The sequence below is a fragment of the Priapulus caudatus genome, unplaced genomic scaffold, assembly GCF_000485595.1.
Source record: "Priapulus caudatus unplaced genomic scaffold, Priapulus_caudatus-5.0.1 Scaffold279, whole genome shotgun sequence".
NCBI lineage: Eukaryota > Metazoa > Priapulida > Priapulimorpha > Priapulimorphida > Priapulidae > Priapulus > Priapulus caudatus.
The window spans coordinates 200778-204775 of NW_014577340.1; the positions used below are offsets into that span (position 1 = coordinate 200778).

The window sequence follows — 3998 nt, forward strand, 5'->3', positions numbered from 1 at the left end:
ACATTTGATATGAGTCGCCCGCCTCTGAAAATTCAGTGGGCATGTCCCGCCTTGTCCCCCGCTGGATTCTGCGCCCTCTGGGTGCAGATCCTCTGTGCCGGTACACGAATGTCACCGGACGCTGGTAGCTGAATACCGCTCTGAAAAGGCACTGCCGGGCTCGAATACACAATACACGCTGCTGCGACGTAATTGGCGTGATACTGAATACTGAAATTAGAGAGCTGGAAGACTGAACAGTGCAGTGGTGCTCGCGCGATTCAGCTTGTAGCGGGGCGCGCAGGGAGCCCGCAAAGCGCGGCATCGATCAGGTAAGCAATAGCTCTATATATGACTCCCCCTGGTTGCCGTGATCGGGCTCCTGCATCGCTCAGACGTTCTGCACTTGGCGCCGGCAGTAGTACCACCGGCGAGGGCGGCCGCGCAGCTGCTCCACGCAGTGGCTGCGCTTTACCCAAGTAATACTGTATGCACGTACGTGTAGGCATTGATGTTTTCGGTAATATAACATACCCACACACACCCCAGTAAGCATAATTTCGAGGCGATTAACTATATAGACTTAAGTAAGCTGTCAAGGTAATTTTATTCTCTTGTTATACCCACGACCTCGTAAAATACGATATCGGAAGTTGTATCGCGATATATCGAGTTTTCAAAATATATTGCAATATACCGATATAACGGTATATCGTTACACCCCTACTACCCGGCAGTCAAATTCTTCCTAACAATAAACAAATCCATGTTTAACCCTCCTTTTGAGGGTCAAAAGGTTATCCGACACTAAAGCCTAGGACACACTAGCGATTCTGTACGCTGCCCGGCAGCGTATATGTTCGCTCACGATTTTAGAACGCCGTACGAGTTGCGCGTACAGCTGGACACACTGTCCGGTGTCAAACCACTCTAACGGCTTTCCTAGCTTTCGTTGCTACACTTGATTGGCTGCTAAAAACAATCGCGTTCAAACACGATTGTTCATTGTTGGGCACGCTGGTGCAAGCGCATGCAAGCGCATGCGCTGTACGCAAGCGATGAAAAACCGGGCGGAAATATTCAACATGTTGAATGCGAGCGATCAGCCGTGGTATGGGATCGCGTGCGAAATACGCTGCCGTGAGACCGGACACACCGCGCGGATTCGGCACCGTATTTATCGATCGCAAGCGGCCAGCGTAGAAAATCGCACAGTGTGTCCTAGGCTTTACTCTTCGCATGTCAGCAGAAAGTACATTTCATGGTCCTTTCAATAAAGCCATAAAAACAGAAAATGTCTAAAATCTGCCCTGTGCCCCATTGACCTTTGACCTGTAACCTCCAATTTCGGCACAGTGATGGCTTTTCCTACCATGATGCTATACACCGACTATCACGAGCCTAGGTCGAGCCGTTTAGATTTGTGCCGCAATTTTGCATTTTCTCCCTATACCTTAAGTTAAGGAAGGAATGTTCCCCCTTCTTTTACACTTCTTGACCTTTGACCATTGACCCCCAGCTTTGACATCCTAACTCCTTTTGACGATTCCCCCCCCCCCGACGTCCCGAATATCGTGACCGTACGTCAAGCGGTTAGGATTTGTGCCCAACTGTTGACGCACGGACGGACGCACGCTCATGCGATTCTACAAGCTGCATCTGACTATGTCAGATGAGCTAAAAATATAAACATAATACTAATAGTAATACTATTACTAAACAACCTAAAACTACCTCGGGTACATATCTGGACTGTAGACTGTAGTACCTGATACGATAGCTCTAGTAGTATAGCCCGCGTACAGTTGCCACTGGCCAGCGGCAACTGTACGCGGGCTATAGTACTACTAGAGCTACTGTTAGCCCGACCAGGCTGTGCGACGGATTGTCTATACAAGTTCATAGTCAAGTTCAAGTCTATACGTGTTGTACATAGGGGTATTCTAACCCTAGCAATACCGTTTCTTGGAGCTAGAGCTACTGTCTGATACGACAACGACCCCATCTGCTGCAGTCACCGTGTCAGTGACCTGTTCGTCTGTTGTTAGAGCTTAATTTCACGCATAGTGTTTCTAACTACCCAAATAAATCTAGTGATTGTGATTACTGTTTGTTTTCAAGTTTGGACTTTACAAACACACTAAAAACTTCCCGCGAAACAATGTCTACCGCACCGCGTCGCCTCTGTACACGATGCATGAGCGCCATCTTCGGGCATTGTTCGCAATGTAAAGCATATCATATACATCAAATATATATATTTGTAATTATACGCTCCTGATATACATAGATAGATATCATATTATACATGTACATATTATATAGATACATACATATCATATTTAGATATCATATATTACTTGTGTATATATATTATCAGAACTAAATAATAATAGATTATAGATAATAATATTACATATATAATAATAATTATAATTATTGATTGATTGATTGATTGATTGATTGATTTCGATAATTAACAAAGCATACATTACATCGATAACAGCATAAATAAACAAAATGCAGCTAGAAAATTATCGAGGATGAAAACACAAAAAGCGTGGCTTAATAATTATAATAATAGATCACTCCTGATGATATTTATGAAGATCCTCACAACCTCAACTCAAAACCTCAAAACTCAAATGAAAACAAGCTAGCCGTTGACATATCTGTGTATAATACGTGTATTTCAATTGTTTTGTTCTCACATATCTCTATGTATATATTCAATAGTTTGAGTTGTTCAGTAGGCCTAATATAAATTGCAAAGTTAGAAATTGCCGCTAAATATATTAGAAACGAAAAGACAGGCACGGTGTAACAGACCTGTGACGTAAATATGGCTGTTTATATATTGTCACTTTTTAGTGCGCCGTTATAAGTACTATTCAAGAAAGCCACGCCGACAGACATTGCTGTATGGTACGGTATCATACGTGTTCTTTCACACATACGCACGCACACACACACACGAACACACATACGCACGCACGCACGCGCACGCACGCACGCACGCGCACACACACACACTACACACAGTGACACACAAGCACACACACGACACACACACAACCACACACACACACACACCCACATCACACACACACGCCACACACACTACACACTACACATACTACATACATACACTCACATAAACCATCACACACACACAGCTCACACACACACACACACACACACACACACACACCACCACACACACACACACGACACACACACACAACACACACACACCACACACACCACATCACACACAACACACGACACCACAACACAGGCAGGGAGTGGAACACGAGAGCGCACTATACGTGCATCGCTTTCGCTTTTATTCAAAGCGAGTAATACTCTATACGTCTCAACTCTGGCACCAATACGCTCCTGTATTTGAATTATCATTCGTAGAAATATTATTATCTTGAAGCAGCAGATCGCCAGAAGCTGCGAAGATCTGTTTCTACCAATTTATGACAACTTTATCGCGGATTTCCAGATTGTTTTAGTTTCATGACTACACCTACTTACATACTTCCCATGCACTAACGTGAGAGACGGAAACAATGGTGATGGACAGGAGTGCTATGATAAGTAAAGTTTTCGCAAGCCCTGCTGTAGCTAACAGAAAACACTGTTTAACGTGACCAGATTTGTATTACTGCTACTGCATATGCAGTCTGCGCACCTTACCATGAAAGGTCTTCTTCCTTATTTCTATAAGCGATAGCGCCGACTCTGATAGAATTTATTATTTATCTCTGCTGCCTAGTAATACCTCCTCTCCCCTTTAAATTCAGAATTTTTTTCGCAAAATATTCTTCTTCTCTGGGGATATTGCGCATGCCGCGAGCACACTTTTCAGGGCGTGACAGGCGCTGACTGAAGACAACTGCATAAGTATAGCTTGCTGAGAAAGAGAAAGAAAGTAGAGAGGGGGGGCGTGCGAGGCTGGCAACGGCAGCCGAGAGAGTGAGCGCGCTAGAGAAAAAGGAGACGAGTTCTCC

General features: G+C 44.3%; 1 protein-coding gene across 1 annotated transcript in view; it reads right to left on the reverse strand.

Annotated features, from left to right (window-relative positions):
* Positions 1 to 2158, reverse strand: part of LOC106808466 — a 32120-nt gene extending 29962 nt beyond the window's left edge. The window contains exon 1 of the mRNA XM_014811200.1: positions 2087 to 2158. The gene's annotated coding sequence lies outside the window, so the exon portion shown is untranslated. The remainder of the gene's footprint in view (positions 1 to 2086) is intronic.
* Between the last annotated feature and the right edge of the window lie 1840 nt (positions 2159 to 3998).